This window comes from Myxine glutinosa, chromosome 2 (genome assembly GCF_964187855.1).
Source record: "Myxine glutinosa chromosome 2, kmMyxGlut1.1, whole genome shotgun sequence".
Taxonomy (NCBI): Eukaryota; Metazoa; Chordata; class Myxini; order Myxiniformes; family Myxinidae; genus Myxine; species Myxine glutinosa.
Genome location: NC_136262.1, coordinates 101,087,972 through 101,107,162, shown reverse-complemented (window position 1 = coordinate 101,107,162; position 19,191 = coordinate 101,087,972).

Here is a 19,191-nt window from a genome sequence, read left to right as displayed (position 1 = left end):
AAAGTTGCCGTTTATAGAACGAAATGAATTCTCAAATGCCTGTAACTTCAAGGCCATTGAGTCTCTCTCACGCCTTTATCTCCAATCTAACTCACCATATGATTTCATTTTTATCGATGGTTTTAGAGTCGGTGTCAGCAATAATTGAGAACATTCCACACACGCGGGAAAATGCAGATATATTTTTTAAAATCGCGTCATGGTGTATCATACACCGCCTAACATGACACCGACGGCAACGTGTCGATACATATTAAAAATTCGATATATCATTTCATTTTTCACAGTCGCTAACATAGTTTTCGACTCGGTTGAAAAAAAACGGGAAGGAAATCCAATGAAAGTTGCCGTTTATAGAACGAAATGAATTCTCAAACGCCTGTAACTTCAACTTCAAGGCCATTGAGTCTCTCTCACGCCTTTATCTCCAATCTAACTCACCATATGATTTCATTTTTATCGATGGTTTTGGACTCGGTGTCAGCAATAATTGAGAACATTCCACACACGCGGGAAAATGCAGAGATATATTTTTAAAAATCGCGTCATGGTGTATCATACACCGCCCAACATGACACCGACGGCAACGTGTCGATATATATTAAAAATTCGCTTTTGCTTTTCCGTTAAGATATATTACTTTTTCGTTTGATGACAGTCGTCACAAAAACGTCAACAATGATGCCGACATATATTTCTTCGTTTTTATTTAATTCAACATTATTAGCCGGAAGTAAAATATGTTTCAGGAAATTACCGAGAGATATTTCTTGGTTTTTTAAAATTAGTTATGTGCGAATACACTTTAAATAGGTTTATTTGAAATCTTTAATTTTCCACAATATAATTTACTTGCCATTTATCATTTGATGATTACGAGACAAATTCCTCTTGAGGATCGTGACAATTCATGCGCTGCGTGGAAACTTCTATTTCCAAAATGAATGAGACGATCGATGAAGAACGCAGACTTGAACAGGATGCAGCAAGAAAACGAATGAGACGGGCGAACGAGTCCATCGACGAACGTCAATGCAAACTTGCGGGGTCACCCGTGGGAATCCCACGGGCATGGATGTGTGTGACATTTCGACATATTGAGTTAGATGCTGCACATTCATTTTTACAAAATGGTTACTGGCAAGTCATCAGATCCAGAAATGGTGTAAAAACCACCGTTTAGAGGCCATTTTTCCCCGCAAAGCGGGGGTTGGCCTTTTCGGGGACCGTGGTAGTTGTTGTTTTTTTGTCCCCTTTTTGAAGCAATGTTTTACGGCCGGATGCCCTTCCTGACGCCAACCCTTTTTGCCGCCTTCAACGACAAACAGGGAATTACCAGTGAACTGGTACTCAATTAGCCGACCTCGGAAGGATGACAGGCTGAGTCAACCCCCCTGGCATTAATTCGGCGATCGACCGAGATTCGAACCCAGGATCCTAAGCCGGCACCCTAGCCGCTAGCACCAACACCAGAAATGGTGTCATGAACACAATTTATTTACGCACAAGCACAAAAGCAAGACGGGCCGATTTCCGATTCCGACGGGCGAGACGGGCCGATTTCCGATTCCGACGGGCCGATTTGGAGCAAGAAAAAGAACGAGACGGGAGAAAAAGGAGAGAAACGAGACGGGGAAAGCCGATTGGAGAGGCGAGTGAGGCGCGATTGGAGAGGAGTGTGAGGCGCGATTGGAGAGGAGTGTGAGGCACGATTGGAGAGGAGTGTGAGGCGTGATTGGAGAGGAGTGTGAGGCACGATTGGAGAGGAGTGATTGGAGGGGAGTGTGAGGCACGATTGGAGAGGAGTGTGAGGCACGATTGGAGAGGAGTGTGAGGCGCGATTGGAGAGGAGTGTGAGGCGCGATTGGAGAGGAGTGTGAGGCGCGATTGGAGAGGCGTGTGAAGGATTGCAGAGGAGAGGAGTGTGAGGGATTGGAGAGGTGAGGGATTGGAAAGGAGAGGGATGTGAGGGTTTGGAGAGGAGAGGAGTGCTAGGTGGAGAGAGGAGAGTGTCAGGTGGAGACAGGAGAGTGTCAGGTGGAGACAGGAGAGTGTCAGGTGGAGAGGAGTGAGGGGTCACATATTATGTGAAATAACTAAATTCACACCATTTCTGGATCTGATGACTTGCCAGTAACCATTTTGTAAAAATGAATGTGCAGCATATAACTCAATATGTCGAAATGTCACACACATCCATGCCCGTGGGATTCCCACGGGTGACCCCGCTAGTACTTAAATAAAAGCAAAGAGAGTTGGGGAAACGTTGTACTTAAATAAAAGCAAAGAGAGTTGGGGAAATGTTATACTTAAATAAAAGCAAACAGAGTTGGGGAAATGTTATACTTAAATAAAAGCAAAGAGAGTTGGGGAAACGTTATACTTAAATAAAAGCAAAGAGAGTTGGGGAAATGTTGTACTTAAATAAAAGCAAAGAGAGTTGGGGAAATGTTATAATTAAATAAAAGCAAAGAGAGTGGGGAAACGTTATACTTAAATAAAAGCAAAGAGAGTTGGGGAAATGTTATAATTAAATAAAAGCAAAGAGAGTTGGGGAAATGTTATACTTAAATAAAAGCAAAGAGAGTTGGGGAAATGTTATACTTAAATAAAAGCAAAGAGAGTTGGGGAAATGTTGTACTTAAATAAAAGCAAAGAGAGTTGGGGAAATGTTATAATTAAATAAAAGCAAAGAGAGTTGGGGAAATGTTATAATTAAATAAAAGCAAAGAGAGTTGGGGAAATGTTATCATTAAATAAAAGCAAAGAGAGTTGGGGAAATGTTATAATTAAATAAAAGCAAAGAGAGTTGGGGAAATGTTATACTTAAATAAAAGCAAAGAGAGTTGGGGAAATGTTATAATTAAATAAAAGCAAAGAGAGTTGGGGAAACGTTATAATTAAATAAAAGCAAACAGAGTTGGGGAAATGTTATACTTAAATAAAAGCAAAGAGAGTTGGGGAAATGTTATAATTAAATAAAAGCAAAGAGAGTTGGGGAAATGTTATACTTAAATAAAAGCAAAGAGAGTTTGGGAAACGTTATAATTAAATAAAAGCAAAGAGAGTTGGGGAAACGTTATAATTAAATAAAAGCAGAGTTGGGGAAATGTTATACTTAAATAAAAGCAAAGAGAGTTGGGGAAACGTTATAATTAAATAAAAGCAAAGAGAGTTGGGGAAATGTTAGACTTAAATAAAAGCAAAGAGAGTTGGGGAAATGTTATACTTAAATAAAAGCAAAGAGAGTTGGGGAAATGTTAGACTTAAATAAAAGCAAAGAGAGTTGGGGAAACGTTATAATTAAATAAAAGCAAACAGAGTTGGGGAAATGTTGTACTTAAATAAAAGCAAAGAGAGTTGGGGAAATGTTATAATTAAATAAAAGCAAAGAGAGTTGGGGAAACGTTATAATTAAATAAAAGCAAAGAGAGTTGGGGAAATGTTGTACTTAAATAAAAGCAAAGAGAGTTGGGGAAATGTTATAATTAAATAAAAGCAAAGAGAGTTGGGGAAACGTTATACTTAAATAAAAGCAAAGAGAGTTGGGGAAATGGTATACTTAAATAAAAGCAAAGAGAGTTGGGGAAATGTTATACTTAAATAAAAGCAAAGAGAGTTGGGGAAATGTTGTACTTAAATAAAAGCAAAGAGAGTTGGGGAAATGTTATAATTAAATAAAAGCAAAGAGAGTTGGGGAAACGTTATAATTAAATAAAAGCAAAGAGAGTTGGGGAAACGTTATAATTAAATAAAAGCAAAGAGAGTTGGGGAAATGTTATACTTAAATAAAAGCAAAGAGAGTTGGGGAAATGTTGTACTTAAATAAAAGCAAAGAGAGTTGGGGAAATGTTATACTTAAATAAAAGCAAAGAGAGTTGGGGAAATGTTATAATTAAATTAAAGCAAAGAGAGTTGGGGAAACGTTATAATTAAATAAAAGCAAAGAGAGTTGGGGAAATCTTATACTTAAATAAAAGCAAAGAGAGTTGGGGAAACGTTATACTTAAATAAAAGCAAAGAGAGTTGGGGAAATGTTGTACTTAAATAAAAGCAAAGAGAGTTGGGGAAATGTTATAATTAAATAAAAGCAAAGAGAGTTGGGGAAACGTTATACTTAAATAAAAGCAAAGAGAGTTGGGGAAATGTTATACTTAAATAAAAGCAAAGAGAGTTGGGGAAATGTTATAATTAAATAAAAGCAAAGAGAGTTGGGGAAACGTTATACTTAAATAAAAGCAAAGAGAGTTGGGGAAATGTTGTACTTAAATAAAAGCAAAGAGAGTTGGGGAAATGTTATAATTAAATAAAAGCAAAGAGAGTTGGGGAAATGTTATACTTAAATAAAAGCAAAGAGAGTTGGGGAAATGTTATACTTAAATAAAAGCAAAGAGAGTTGGGGAAATGTTGTACTTAAATAAAAGCAAAGAGAGTTGGGGAAATGTTATACTTAAATAAAAGCAAAGAGAGTTGGGGAAATGTTATAATTAAATAAAAGCAAAGAGAGTTGGGGAAACGTTATAATTAAATAAAAGCAAAGAGAGTTGGGGAAATGTTATACTTAAATAAAAGCAAAGAGAGTTGGGGAAACGTTATAATTAAATAAAAGCAAAGAGAGTTGGGGAAATGTTATACTTAAATAAAAGCAAAGAGAGTTGGGGAAATGTTATAATTAAATAAAGCAAAGAGAGTTGGGGAAATGTTATAATTAAATAAAAGCAAAGAGAGTTGGGGAAATGTTATAATTAAATAAAAGCAAAGAGAGTTGGGGAAATGTTATAATTAAATAAAAGCAAAGAGAGTTGGGGAAATGTTAGACTTAAATAAAAGCAAAGAGAGTTGGGGAAATGTTATAATTAAATAAAAGCAAAGAGAGTTGGGGAAATGTTATAATTAAATAAAAGCAAAGAGAGTTGGGGAAACGTTATACTTAAATAAAAGCAAGGAGAGTTGGGGAAATGTTATACTTAAATAAAAGCAAAGAGAGTTTGGGAAACGTTATAATTAAATAAAAGCAAAGAGAGTTGGGGAAATGTTATACTTAAATAAAAGCAAAGAGAGTTGGGGAAATGTTATACTTAAATAAAAGCAAAGAGAGTTGGGGAAATGTTGTACTTTAATAAAAGCAAAGAGAGTTGGGGAAATGTTATAATTAAATAAAAGCAAAGAGAGTTGGGGAAATGTTATAATTAAATAAAAGCAAAGAGAGTTGGGGAAATGTTATAATTAAATAAAAGCAAAGAGAGTTGGGGAAATGTTATAATTAAATAAAAGCAAAGAGAGTTGGGGAAATGTTATACTTAAATAAAAGCAAAGAGAGTTGGGGAAATGTTATAATTAAATAAAAGCAAAGAGAGTTGGGGAAACGTTATAATTAAATAAAAGCAAACAGAGTTGGGGAAATGTTATACTTAAATAAAAGCAAAGAGAGTTGGGGAAATGTTATAATTAAATAAAAGCAAAGAGAGTTGGGGAAATGTTATACTTAAATAAAAGCAAAGAGAGTTTGGGAAACGTTATAATTAAATGAAAGCAAAGAGAGTTGGGGAAACGTTATAATTAAATAAAAGCAAACAGAGTTGGGGAAATGTTATACTTAAATAAAAGCAAAGAGAGTTGGGGAAACGTTATAATTAAATAAAAGCAAAGAGAGTTGGGGAAATGTTAGACTTAAATAAAAGCAAAGAGAGTTGGGGAAATGTTATACTTAAATAAAAGCAAAGAGAGTTGGGGAAATGTTAGACTTAAATAAAAGCAAAGAGAGTTGGGGAAACGTTATAATTAAATAAAAGCAAACAGAGTTGGGGAAATGTTGTACTTAAATAAAAGCAAAGAGAGTTGGGGAAATGTTATAATTAAATAAAAGCAAAGAGAGTTGGGGAAACGTTATAATTAAATAAAAGCAAAGAGAGTTGGGGAAATGTTGTACTTAAATAAAAGCAAAGAGAGATGGGGAAATGTTATAATTAAATAAAAGCAAAGAGAGTTGGGGAAACGTTATACTTAAATAAAAGCAAAGAGAGTTGGGGAAATGTTATACTTAAATAAAAGCAAAGAGAGTTGGGGAAATGTTATACTTAAATAAAAGCAAAGAGAGTTGGGGAAATGTTGTACTTAAATAAAAGCAAAGAGAGTTGGGGAAATGTTATAATTAAATAAAAGCAAAGAGAGTTGGGGAAACGTTATAATTAAATAAAAGCAAAGAGAGTTGGGGAAATGTTATACTTAAATAAAAGCAAATAGAGTTGGGGAAATGTTATAATTAAATAAAAGCAAAGAGAGTTGGGGAAACGTTATAATTAAATAAAAGCAAAGAGAGTTGGGGAAATGTTATACTTAAATAAAAGCAAAGAGAGTTGGGGAAATGTTGTACTTAAATAAAAGCAAAGAGAGTTGGGGAAATGTTATACTTAAATAAAAGCAAAGAGAGTTGGGGAAATGTTATAATTAAATTAAAGCAAAGAGAGTTGGGGAAACGTTATAATTAAATAAAAGCAAAGAGAGTTGGGGAAATCTTATACTTAAATAAAAGCAAAGAGAGTTGGGGAAACGTTATACTTAAATAAAAGCAAAGAGAGTTGGGGAAATGTTGTACTTAAATAAAAGCAAAGAGAGTTGGGGAAATGTTATAATTAAATAAAAGCAAAGAGAGTTGGGGAAACGTTATACTTAAATAAAAGCAAAGAGAGTTGGGGAAATGTTGTACTTAAATAAAAGCAAAGAGAGTTGGGGAAATGTTATAATTAAATAAAAGCAAAGAGAGTTGGGGAAACGTTATACTTAAATCAAAGCAAAGAGAGTTGGGGAAATGTTGTACTTAAATAAAAGCAAAGAGAGTTGGGGAAATGTTATAATTAAATAAAAGCAAAGAGAGTTGGGGAAATGTTATACTTAAATAAAAGCAAAGAGAGTTGGGGAAATGTTATACTTAAATAAAAGCAAAGAGAGTTGGGGAAATGTTGTACTTAAATAAAAGCAAAGAGAGTTGGGGAAATGTTATACTTAAATAAAAGCAAAGAGAGTTGGGGAAATGTTATAATTAAATAAAAGCAAAGAGAGTTGGGGAAACGTTATAATTAAATAAAAGCAAAGAGAGTTGGGGAAATGTTATACTTAAATAAAAGCAAAGAGAGTTGGGGAAACGTTATAATTAAATAAAAGCAAAGAGAGTTGGGGAAATGTTATACTTAAACAAAAGCAAAGAGAGTTGGGGAAATGTTATAATTAAATAAAGCAAAGAGAGTTGGGGAAATGTTATAATTAAATAAAAGCAAAGAGAGTTGGGGAAATGTTATAATTAAATAAAAGCAAAGAGAGTTGGGGAAATGTTATAATTCAATAAAAGCAAAGAGAGTTGGGGAAATGTTATAATTAAATAAAAGCAAAGAGAGTTGGGGAAACGTTATACTTAAATAAAAACAAGGAGAGTTGGGGAAATGTTATACTTAAATAAAAGCAAAGAGAGTTTGGGAAACGTTATAATTAAATAAAAGCAAAGAGAGTTGGGGAAATGTTATACTTAAATAAAAGCAAAGAGAGTTGGGGAAATGTTATAATTAAATAAAAGCAAAGAGAGTTGGGGAAACGTTATACTTAAATAAAAGCAAGGAGAGTTGGGGAAATGTTATACTTAAATAAAAGCAAAGAGAGTTGGGGAAATGTTATAATTAAATAAAAGCAAAGAGAGTTGGGGAAATGTTATAATTAAATAAAAGCAAAGAGAGTTGGGGAAACGTTATACTTAAATAAAAGCAAAGAGAGTTGGGGAAATGTTATACTTAAATAAAAGCAAAGAGAGTTGGGGAAATGTTATACTTAAATAAAAGCAAGGAGAGTTGGGGAAATGTTATAATTAAATAAAAGCAAAGAGAGTTGGGGAAATGTTATAATTAAATAAAAGCAAAGAGAGTTGGGGAAACGTTATACTTAAATAAAAGCAAAGAGAGTTGGGGAAATGTTATACTTAAATAAAAGCAAAGAGAGTTGGGGAAATGTTATACTTAAATAAAAGCAAGGAGAGTTGGGGAAATGTTATAATTAAATAAAAGCAAAGAGAGTTGGGGAAATGTTATAATTAAATAAAAGCAAAGAGAGTTGGGGAAACGTTATACTTAAATAAAAGCAAAGAGAGTTGGGGAAATGTTATACTTAAATAAAAGTAAAGAGAGTTGGGGAAACGTTATACTTAAATAAAAGCAAAGAGAGTTGGGGAAATGTTATAATTAAATAAAAGCAAAGAGAGTTGGGGAAACGTTATACTTAAATAAAAGCAAAGAGAGTTGGGGAAATGTTATAATTAAATAAAAGCAAAGAGAGTTGGGGAAATGTTATACTTAAATAAAAGCAAGGAGAATTGGGGAAATGTTATAATTAAATAAAAGCAAGGAGAATTGGGGAAATGTTATAATTAAATAAAAGCAAGGAGAGTTGGGGAAATGTTATAATTAAATAAAAGCAAAGAGAGTTGGGGAAATGTTATAATTAAATAAAAGCAAAGAGAGTTGGGGAAATGTTATACTTAAATAAAAGCAAGGAGAGTTGGGGAAATGTTATACTTAAATAAAAGCAAGGAGAGTTGGGGAAATGTTATACTTAAATAAAAGCAAGGAGAGTTGGGGAAATGTTATAATTAAATAAAAGCAAAGAGAGTTGGGGAAATGTTATACTTAAATAAAAGCAAGGAGAGTTGGGGAAATGTTATAATTAAATAAAAGCAAAGAGAGTTGGGGAAATGTTATACTTAAATAAAAGCAAGGAGAGTTGGGGAAACGTTATACTTAAATAAAAGCAAGGAGAGTTGGGGAAACGTTATACTTAAATAAAAGCAAGGAGAGTTGGGGAAACGTTATACTTAAATAAAAGCAAGGAGAGTTGGGGAAACGTTATACTTAAATAAAAGCAAAGAGAGTTGGGGAAACGTTATAATTAAATAAAAGCAAGGAGAGTTGGGGAAATGTTATACTTAAATAAAAGCAAGGAGAGTTGGGGAAACGTTATACTTAAATAAAAGCAAGGAGAGTTGGGGAAATGTTATACTTAAATAAAAGCAAGGAGAGTTGGGGAAATGTTATAATTAAATAAAAGCAAAGAGAGTTGGGGAAATGTTATACTTAAATAAAAGCAAGGAGAGTTGGGGAAATGTTATACTTAAATAAAAGCAAGGAGAGTTGGGGAAATGTTATAATTAAATAAAAGCAAAGAGAGTTGGGGAAATGTTATACTTAAATAAAAGCAAGGAGAGTTGGGGAAATGTTATAATTAAATAAAAGCAAAGAGAGTTGGGGAAACGTTATACTTAAATAAAAGCAAGGAGAGTTGGGGAAACGTTATACTTAAATAAAAGCAAGGAGAGTTGGGGAAACGTTATACTTAAATAAAAGCAAGGAGAGTTGGGGAAACGTTATACTTAAATAAAAGCAAGGAGAGTTGGGGAAACGTTATACTTAAATAAAAGCAAAGAGAGTTGGGGAAACGTTATAATTAAATAAAAGCAAGGAGAGTTGGGGAAATGTTATACTTAAATAAAAGCAAGGAGAGTTGGGGAAACGTTATACTTAAATAAAAGCAAGGAGAGTTGGGGAAACGTTATACTTAAATAAAAGCAAGGAGAGTTGGGGAAATGTTATACTTAAATAAAAGCAAGGAGAGTTGGGGAAACGTTATACTTAAATAAAAGCAAGGAGAGTTGGGGAAATGTTATACTTAAATAAAAGCAAAGAGAGTTGGGGAAATGTTATACTTAAATAAAAGCAAGGAGAGTTGGGGAAATGTTATACTTAAATAAAAGCAAAGAGAGTTGGGGAAACGTTATACTTAAATAAAAGCAAGGAGAGTTGGGGAAATGTTATACTTAAATAAAAGCAAAGAGAGTTGGGGAAATGTTATACTTAAATAAAAGCAAAGAGAGTTGGGGAAACGTTATACTTAAATAAAAGCAAGGAGAGTTGGGGAAATGTTATACTTAAATAAAAGCAAGGAGAGTTGGGGAAATGTTATACTTAAATAAAAGCAAGGAGAGTTGGGGAAACGTTATACTTAAATAAAAGCAAGGAGAGTTGGGGAAATGTTATACTTAAATAAAAGCAAGGAGAGTTGGGGAAACGTTATACTTAAATAAAAGCAAGGAGAGTTGGGGAAACGTTATACTTAAATAAAAGCAAGGAGAGTTGGGGAAACGTTATATACACAAAGAATTAAGTTAAGCACCCCCCCCCCCCCCCCCCGTTTTTTTACAACCTCGCACATTACAAGTTTGTTGTCGTCAAAACAGTGTAATATACCCATGATATTGCTATATTTTCTGGAGAAGTGATATTATGGTCACATAAAAACATAACAATCATGCCGTTTTCAATATTTTATTCTGAATAATTTAAGGTGAAATTTTTTGGGAATTTTAGGCATATTTTCACCTCAATTTAAGTATGGAGCTATAGGTCCATCACGGACAGTGTGGATGACGTTTATGTTTTCTAACGTACAGTCATTGTTCTGAGAAGACCTCTAGCGATCTTTGCGTCAATAACGTGTGTAGGACCCACGTGATCGTGCTGCACGAGCGATGGGCGTCACAGATGAGTGCACTCATCTGCATTTCATCAATGGATAATTGCTAATGTCATACCAATCATTATTTGATCTCACATACCTTAGAATATATGCCAATGTATACATGTACACAAATAATATATATTAGGGGGTGCTTACCTTAATTCGTTGTGTAGGGGTGCTTAACTTAATTCTTTGTGTATACTTAAATAAAAGCAAGGAGAGTTGGGGAAATGTTATACTTAAATAAAAGCAAAGAGAGTTGGGGAAATGTTATACTAAAATAAAAGCAAAGAGAGTTGGGGAAACGTTATACTTAAATAAAAGCAAAGAGAGTTGGGGAAATGTTATACTTAAATAAAAGCAAACAGAGTTGGGGAAATGTTATAATTAAATAAAAGCAAAGAGAGTTGGGGAAACGTTATACTTAAATAAAAGCAAGGAGAGTTGGGGAAATGTTATAATTAAATAAAAGCAAGGAGAGTTGGGGAAATGTTATACTTAAATAAAAGCAAGGAGAGTTGGGGAAACGTTATACTTAAATAAAAGCAAGGAGAGTTGGGGAAACGTTATACTTAAATAAAAGCAAGTAGGGTTGGGGAAACGTTATACTTAAATAAAAGCAAGGAGAGTTGGGGAAACGTTATACTTAAATAAAAGCAAAAAGAGTTGGGGAAATGTTATACTTAAATAAAAGCAAGGAGAGTTGGGGAAACGTTATACTTAAATAAAAGCAAGGAGAGTTGGGGAAATGTTATACTTAAATAAAAGCAAGGAGAGTTGGGGAAACATTATACTTAAATAAAAGCAAGGAGAGTTGGGGAAATGTTATACTTAAATAAAAGCAAAGAGAGTTGGGGAAATGTTATACTTAAATAAAAGCAAAGAGAGTTGGGGAAACGTTATACTTAAATAAAAGCAAAGAGAGTTGGGGAAACGTTATACTTAAATAAAAGCAAGGAGAGTTGGGGAAACGTTATACTTAAATAAAAGCAAAGAGAGTTGGGGAAACGTTATAATTAAATAAAAGCAAAGAGAGTTGGGGAAATGTTATACTTAAATAAAAGCAAGGAGAGTTGGGGAAACGTTATAATTAAATAAAAGCAAGGAGAGTTGGGGAAACATTATACTTAAATAAAAGCAAAGAGAGTTGGGGAAACGTTATAATTAAATAAAAGCAAAGAGAGTTGGGGAAATCTTATACTTAAATAAAAGCAAGGAGAGTTGGGGAAACGTTATAATTAAATAAAAGCAAGGAGAGTTGGGGAAACGTTATACTTAAATAAAAGCAAGGAGAGTTGGGGAAACGTTACACTTAAATAAAAGCAAGGAGAGTTGGGGAAATGTTATAATTAAATAAAAGCAAAGAGAGTTGGGGAAATGTTATAATTAAATAAAAGCAAAGAGAGTTGGGGAAACGTTATACTTAAATAAAAGCAAGGAGAGTTGGGGAAATGTTATACTTAAATAAAAGCAAAGAGAGTTGGGGAAATGTTATAATTAAATAAAAGCAAAGAGAGTTAGGGAAATGTTATACTTAAATAAAAGCAAAGAGAGTTGGGGAAATGTTATAATTAAATAAAAGCAAAGAGAGTTGGGGAAATGTTATAATTAAATAAAAGCAAAGAGAGTTGGGGAAATGTTATACTTAAATAAAAGCAAAGAGAGTTGGGGAAATGTTATAATTAAATAAAAGCAAAGAGAGTTGGGGAAACGTTATAATTAAATAAAAGCAAACAGAGTTGGGGAAATGTTATACTTAAATAAAAGCAAAGAGAGTTGGGGAAATGTTATAATTAAATAAAAGCAAAGAGAGTTGGGGAAATGGTATAATTAAATAAAAGCAAAGAGAGTTGGGGAAATGTTATAATTAAATAAAAGCAAAGAGAGTTGGGGAAATGTTATACTTAAATAAAAGCAAAGAGAGTTGGGGAAATGTTATACTTAAATAAAAGCAAAGAGAGTTGGGGAAATGTTATACTTAAATAAAAGCAAAGAGAGTTGGGGAAATGTTATACTTAAATAAAAGCAAAGAGAGTTGGGGAAATGTTATACTTAAATAAAAGCAAAGAGAGTTGGGGAAATGTTATACTTAAATAAAAGCAAGGAGAGTTGGGGAAATGTTATAATTAAATAAAAGCAAAGAGAGTTGGGGAAATGTTATAATTAAATAAAAGCAAAGAGAGTTGGGGAAATGTTATACTTAAATAAAAGCAAAGAGAGTTGGGGAAATGTTATAATTAAATAAAAGCAAAGAGAGTTGGGGAAATGTTATACTTAAATAAAAGCAAAGAGAGTTGGGGAAATGTTATACTTAAATAAAAGCAAGGAGAGTTGGGGAAATGTTATAATTAAATAAAAGCAAAGAGAGTTGGGGAAATGTTATAATTAAATAAAAGCAAAGAGAGTTGGGGAAATGTTATACTTAAATAAAAGCAAAGAGAGTTGGGGAAATGTTATAATTAAATAAAAGCAAAGAGAGTTGGGGAAATGTTATACTTAAATAAAAGCAAAGAGAGTTGGGGAAATGTTATACTTAAATAAAAGCAAACAGAGTTGGGGAAATGTTATACTAAAATAAAAGCAAAGAGAGTTGGGGAAATGTTATACTTAAATAAAAGCAAGGAGAGTTGGGGAAATGTTATACTTAAATAAAAGCAAAGAGAGTTGGGGAAACGTTATAATTAAATAAAAGCAAAGAGAGTTGGGGAAACGTTATAATTAAATAAAAGCAAAGAGAGTTGGGGAAACGTTATAATTAAATAAAAGCAAAGAGAGTTGGGGAAACGTTATAATTAAATAAAAAGCAAAGAGAGTTGGGGAAACGTTATAATTAAATAAAAGCAAAAGAGAGTTGGGGAAACGTTATAATTAAATAAAAGCAAAGAGAGTTGGGGAAATCTTATACTTAAATAAAAGCAAAGAGAGTTGGGGAAATGTTATAATTAAATAAAAGCAAAGAGAGTTGGGGAAACGTTATAATTAAATAAAAGCAAAGAGAGTTGGGGAAATGTTATACTTAAATAAAAGCAAAGAGAGTTGGGGAAATGTTATAATTAAATAAAAGCAAAGAGAGTTGGGGAAATGTTAGACTTAAATAAAAGCAAAGAGAGTTGGGGAAATGTTATAATTAAATAAAAGCAAAGAGAGTTGGGGAAATGTTATAATTAAATAAAAGCAAAGAGAGTTGGGGAAATCTTATACTTAAATAAAAGCAAGGAGAGTTGGGGAAATGTTATAATTAAATAAAAGCAAAGAGAGTTGGGGAAATGTTATAATTAAATAAAAGCAAAGAGAGTTGGGGAAATGTTATAATTAAATAAAAGCAAAGAGAGTTGGGGAAATGAGATCAAGACGATTGATTCGTGACTTTAATTGTTGAAGTTTATAGATGTTGCGAACTCTGCTGGGGAAACTACTTCAAATAGAGGCTTAGGGGGAGGGTGACGCAGAAAGGTTGACGAGTATATAAGCTGAACAGGTGTTACGAATGGGCTGAAGAAGAGGAGGGACACAAACGGAGAGTTTGACGCCGCACTCATTGTGGTAGTATTGGTAAAAGAGTGTTGCAGTGCGCGGACCAGCGGTTATAGATTGCTCGATAAAGTAGGATCGTTAATCAGTTGGACAAGGGACAACCTCATCCTGGATTTGATGCAGGATACCGTTGGGTGACGGATGAGCACCTGCCCAGACCTGAGAGCAGTATTCCATCACCGGTGAGTGTGGCTTGGGATTTGTAGATGGTGAGAAAGTGATGGAAGTTCGAAGTACATGCTATACTGTATTTGCGAGTTCTGCAGAAGAAACCTAGTGTGTTAGAGACAGATTTGGCGATCTTGAGGATTATGGTAAAGTGTATATAAATAAATAATTCAAGGTGATGTAGATTTTGAAAACACAGACTGAGTGAGGGCCGAATTCAACCAGAATGATAGGGATACTGGATTATTTGGTATTTGGGATATTGTAGCGGCTACCGCTGGGTTTTCACAATCGCCTTGCACCTATCAAGGACGCGGAGCGATCACCATGCCGGGCTCGTCCAGGACGCCCGGGCAGGCCCGCGCTCAACTTGCCAGGCCTCGGTCGGGACGCCCGGGCATGCCCGGGCATGCCGGGGCAGGCTCGCCCTCAACTTGCCAGGCCGCAGCCAGGACGCTGGGCCACGCCCCCTCTCGCCTTTCCTGGGCAAACGCTCCTGGATAATATGTATATATATTGCTGCCCGATAAACGGGCTTTTCAGAGTGCCTGAGTGTTTGGTTTGAATAAAGCAACTCGGATGAATTCCAGCTTTTTGTCGCGTCCATTCTTCCGATCGACGTGGGAGCCCCAGCTCCTTCATTGGTGACCTACCGACATGGACACGGCAGTCGCCCTTAAACTGCCTACCTTCTGGGAGGCTCACGCGGTGGTTTGGTTCGCACAGGTGGATTCCCTGTTCGCCCTGCGAGGCATCACGGCCGACGACACCCGCTTCCACCATGTGGTAGCAGCGCTCGGTTCGGCCACCGCGGCCCGCGCCCTGAGCCTCCTCGAGAGCCCGCCAGCCGCTGACAAATACGGCGCGATTAAGAAGCTTCTCCTCGACGCTTTCGTCCTCCCATCGGCGGAACGCGCACGGCGCCTGCTCGACCTGCCCGAGCTCGGCGACACGCGCCCTTCCGAGCGAATGGACTACATGCTTTCACTGCTCGGCGAGCACTCTCCGGCATTCCTGTTCCGGGAGCTGTTCCTCCGTCAGCTGCCTAACCCGGTATGCCTCGCCCTGGCAAGCACGACGATCACAGATCCCGGGGCCCTTGCCAGAGAAGCCGACAAGATCTCCGCCGCAGGTCAGCGCATCGCAGCGGCGACATGGGACCCACCGCCGTCCGACGCAACACCCATGGCGCCTGAGCGCCCGGCACGGTCGACGACCGAACTGCCGACGCAATTGGCGGCTGCTACACCGAGCCGACCACCTCCAGCACGACGACCGGGGCCTCCACCTGACCAAGCGTGGTGTTACTATCATGCCAGGTTCGGACAGAAGGCCCGGACGTGCCGACCCCCGTGCACCTTCGGCAGGCCGGGAAACGGCCGGGCCGGCGTTCATTACCAGCCATGAGCGCCGGCCACATGGGCAACTTACTGTTCATCACGGATAAAGCGTCCGGACGGCGCTTCCTGTGCGACACCGGCGCCCAACTGAGCGTCATACCCGCCTCTGACCAGGACAGGCAATCCGCGGTTTGCGGCCCCTCCTTGGTTGCAGCCAACGGATCGACCATCCGCACCTTCGGCCCGTGCAACGTCACCCTCTGCTTCAGCGGCCAACGCTTTGCTTGGACGTTTGTAACCACAAACGTGCCCATGGCTCTGCTAGGCGCCGACTTCCTCTGCGCACACGGACTGCTGGTGGACGTCCAACGGCGTCGTTTAATCAACGCCGAAACCTTCAGCTCCCTGGTATGCACATTGAGCAGCTCTGCGCCGACCGAGCTGGCATGCGCCGTCCCGGCGGCGAACGAGTTTGCTCGCCTGCTCACGGAGTTCCCGGCCCTCACGCGGCCGACGTTTTCGGCCGTCGCAGTACGGCATGGGATCGAGCACCACATACCAACCACGGGCCCGCCGGTCTATGCCAGGGCCCGCCGCCTCGACCCAGCCAAGCTCGCCGTGGCGAAGGCCGAATTCGACGCGTTGGAGCACCTCGGCATCATGCGGCGCTCCGATAGCGCGTGGGCCTCGCCACTGCACATCGTGCCAAAGCCGGGGGGTGGATGGCGCCCGTGTGGCGACTACCGCCATCTCAATGACGCGACCACCCCCGACAGGTACCCGATCCCGCATATCCAAGACTTCTCCGCCCATCTGGCGGGACGGGTCATTTTTTCGAAAATTGATCTCATACGGGGATATCACCAGGTACCTGTCAGGGCGGCCGACGTCCCTAAAACGGCAGTCATCACGCCGTTCGGCTTATTCGAATTCTTGCGGATGCCGTTTGGTCTCAAGAACGCGGCTCAGGCGTTCCAGCGCTTGATGGACGGCGTGCTGCGTGACCTGCCGTTCCTTTTCGTTTACCTGGACGACATCCTCGTCGCCAGCACGTCCCGGGCCGAGCACCTCCTCCACCTCCGAACACTGTTCGGGCGCCTCAGCGAGCACGGCCTCATCGTCAACCCGGCCAAATGCCACTTCGGCACGACGGCCGTTGATTTTTTGGGCCACCACATCACCAAGAACGGGGCCGTGCCGCTGCCAACCAAGGTCGAGGCCATCACCACGTTCCCGCGTCCTCGCACCATAAAGGCCCTGCAGGAATTCCTGGGAATGGTGAATTTTTATCACCGCTTCGTGCCCCGCGCTGCTCAACTCATGCGGCCCCTCTACGAAGCCCTCCGGGGCAAGCCGGCCAAGCACGACATCGCCTGGTCCGCAGCAATGGATGCGGCCTTCCAAAGCTCAAAGCGGGCCCTCGCCGAAGCAACACTGCTCGCTCACCCGGTGCTCAACGCTCCCATCGCCCTCACCACGGATGCCTCCGACTACGCGGTGGGCGCCGTACATGAGCAATGGGTGAACGGGGTTTGGCAGCCACTCGCTTTTTTCAGCCGGCAGCTCCGGCCGAACGAGCTCAAATACAGCACGTTTGACCGGGAGCTCCTCGGTCTACACCTGGCCATCCGCCATTTCCACCACCTCCTGGAGGGCCGACCTTTCACGGCGTTCGTCGACCACAAGCCGTTGGTTTACGCCATGGCCAAGGTCATGGAGCCGTGGTCGGCCCGCCAACAGCGCCACCTCTCCGCCGTGTCGGAGTTTACCACTGACATCCGGCACGTCGCCGGCAGAAACAACGCCGTGGCCGACTGTCTTTCCCGGGCCAGCGCGAACGCGGTCCACCTGGGCGTGGACTTTGCGCTTATGGCGGCGGACCAAACCACCGACACCACGGTGCAAGCCCTCCGGGCGGCGGACACGGGCCTCCGCCTGGCCGACATCCCCTTCGCGGACACTGTCCTGCTCTGCGACGTCTCCCAAGGCCAGCCTCGCCCCATCGTGCCCGTCACCTGGCAACGCCGCATCTTCGCCTCCCTCCACGGCCTTTCCCACCCGGGCCGGAAAGCTTCCCAGAAGCTGGTGTCGGCGCGATTCGTCTGGCACGGCCTTCGTCGGGACGTCCGCGATTGGACCAGCACCTGCACGGCCTGCCAACGGGCCAAGGTCCACCGACACACCCAGGCCCCGCTGGCACCTTTCACCGTGCCCGAACGACGTTTCGACCACGTCAACGTGGATCTGGTGGGCCCCCTCCCCCCGTCACGGGGGTTCACACACCTGCTCACCATGGTGGACAGGACCACCAGGTGGCCGGAGGCCGTTCCCCTCGTCTCCACCACCACCGCCGACATGGCGCAGGCTTTCATCGCCACCTGGGTCGCCCGCTTCGGCGCACCGGCGGACATCTCGTCAGACCGCGGACCACAGTTCACCTCCGAGCTGTGGGGCGCGGTCGCCCGCAACCTGGGGGTCAAGCTCCACCGTACTACGGCCTACCACCCCCAAGCAAACGGGTTGTGCAAGCGATTCCACCGCTCCATGAAGGCCGCGCTCATGGCCGGCCTTCAAGACGGCGGTTGGGCCGACCGGCTGCTGTGGGTCCTTTTGGGCCTCCGCACGGCCCCCAAGGAGGACCTCCAGGCATCCACCGCCGAGCTTGTCTATGGCCAGGCGCTACGCGTCCCGGGCGAATTCGTGCCCGACGCTACCAGTCCCTGGTCCGCAGCTCACCAGCGCTCGGACCTCCAGGAGGCCGCCCGACGGTTTGCCCCCGTGCCAACATCCCACCACGGTGACCCCCAGTCCTACGTCCCCCCAGCACTTCGCACAGCGGAGTATGTTTTTGTGCGTCACGACGCACATCGGGGGCCACTCCGGCCGCCGTACGACGGGCCCTTCCGGGTGCTGCGACGGGACGACAAGTCGTTCGTCATCGACATCGGCGGCAGGTCGGACCGGATTGTGGTGGACCGCCTCAAGCCGGCGCACGTGGACGTCGACCACCCACCACGGGTGGCCCTTCCGCCACGGCGAGGCCACCCCCCGTCCACGGTGCCCCCCACTCGACCGCCCACCACCACACCGGACCCCCTCCCACGACCCGCCAGGGGTCGCTTCGGCCGGGTCATCAGGACCCCCCTCAAATTGACCCTGCCGGTGCAAGTCGATTCTGGGGGGACGTGTGTAGCGGCTACCGCTGGGTTTTCACAATCGCCTTGCACCTATCAAGGACGCGGAGCGATCACCATGCCGGGCTCGTCCAGGAAGCCCGGGCAGGCCCGCGCTCAACTTGCCAGGCCTCGGTCGGGACGCCCGGGCATGCCCGGGCATGCCCGGGCAGGCTCGCCCTCAACTTGCCAGGCCGCAGCCAGGACGCTGGGCCACGCCCCCTCTCGCCTTTCCTGGGCAAACGCTCCTGGAGAATATGTATATATATTGCTGCCCGATAAACGGGCTTTTCAGAGTGCCTGAGTGTTTGGTTTGAATAAAGCAACTCGGATGAATTCCAGCTTTTTGTCGCGTCCATGCTTCCGATCGACGTGGGAGCCCCAGCTCCTTCAATACCAATCGATTTCCTGGTTCATTAATGGTC